This window comes from Hipposideros armiger, unplaced genomic scaffold (genome assembly GCF_001890085.2).
Source record: "Hipposideros armiger isolate ML-2016 unplaced genomic scaffold, ASM189008v1 scaffold_12, whole genome shotgun sequence".
NCBI classification, from domain to species: Eukaryota; Metazoa; Chordata; class Mammalia; order Chiroptera; family Hipposideridae; genus Hipposideros; species Hipposideros armiger.
The window spans coordinates 4,025,319-4,026,696 of NW_017731362.1; the positions used below are offsets into that span (position 1 = coordinate 4,025,319).

Here is a 1,378-nt window from a genome sequence, read left to right on the forward strand (position 1 = left end):
CTCCAGGTTGAGCTGTTGTTCAGCATCTTAGCTGTAGAGGGCAGTGTCACTGGCCCTCATATGTGGGATCCGAACCGGGTCCCTCTGGCATCCCAAGCCAGTTCTTAACCAATGCGCCACTCGGCCGGCCCTAGAGTAAAACATTTATCTCTAAACTTTGATGCCTATACTACAGTCTGGTATTATATGGTCTGAAAATATAATATATTGATACTTGCTGATGCATCATAATAAAATATAAGGAAAAAATGCAAAAATCAATAAAAAGTAAATAAATAAGGAACTACCACATTAATTTATATAAATTGGAAGCAATCAAAAGCAGTGGAATAATGCCAGAGGCACTAAAACAGACATAAGAAATTTATAGTGCTAACCCTACAATAGGGACGCACGTTCCAAGGAAAAATATTAACAGATGAGATGGATAATGGGGGCTGGCGGGGGGACAAGGAAAAGGATAGCAAAGAACAAAGAAAACACTCTAAACACTATACTTATTAATTATGTGACCTTGAGCAAGCTAATGGTACTTGTTTATTTCCATTTTCTCATTTGATGTACATTTCCTTTAAAGGGAGGAACAGTGAATTTCACTGAAAAGCTTTAGAAGCCCATGCAATTTGGACAGAAACCATCTTTTATCAAAGTTCTTTAGGTACTTGTGGATCTATCACACTTGAAGAGGCGGAATTATTCTAAAAATTCAACCCCTGAATTCTAAGGATGCCAGACTGCCATTTCTTAACATTCTAACATCATGTACAATATCCACTGAAAAATATTTACAAGAAGTCCTTCAGATTAAAGAATTTAAAATGTGCATCTCTAGTTTTAGTATCATGAGCTCAAGTGCTCTACAGCGTCTATTTAATCTATATACTCCTTGATTAAAGGAAGATGAGCAGCCCTCCTTGAATAGAGGTAACACCATAGTGCAAGGTATCAAAGGAATTTAGTACAATAAAAATATCCCCTAATAACAATCAGAAGAATACAAAGAGAGCCATATGGTGAAGGGTTAGGTACTAGTAACGAATTCTCCTTCTGCATATGATTTGTTTATCCATGTACCACAGCCTGAAGAACTCCCCCTTGCGGGAAGTTGCTAGAGTTTACCCCACAGTATGTACTGAGATAGTTGTTCTAAACACCAAACCACAGTACTACTTATTCTGAAGGAAGTAGCTAATAATTTTTTAAAAACATCAAAAAAAGTATGACAGTTGGAAAAGTGATAGAAAAGTGACACCTTTATAGAGAAAAAGCTATATACTTTCTTCCTAAATATAATTCTGAAAAGAAAGATAATACATTTGTTGATAAAACTGGAAACATAAAATCATTTTCAAAAGCTCAAGGGCTGGCCGAGTGGCGC

The 1,378-nt window shown here is 36.4% G+C and overlaps 1 protein-coding gene across 1 annotated transcript in view; it reads right to left on the bottom strand.

Moving 5' to 3' along the window:
• Window positions 1-1,378, bottom strand: part of LEO1 (LEO1 component of Paf1/RNA polymerase II complex) — a 32,921-nt gene that overhangs the window by 14,998 nt on the left and 16,545 nt on the right. The gene's annotated exons all lie outside the window — the stretch shown is intronic.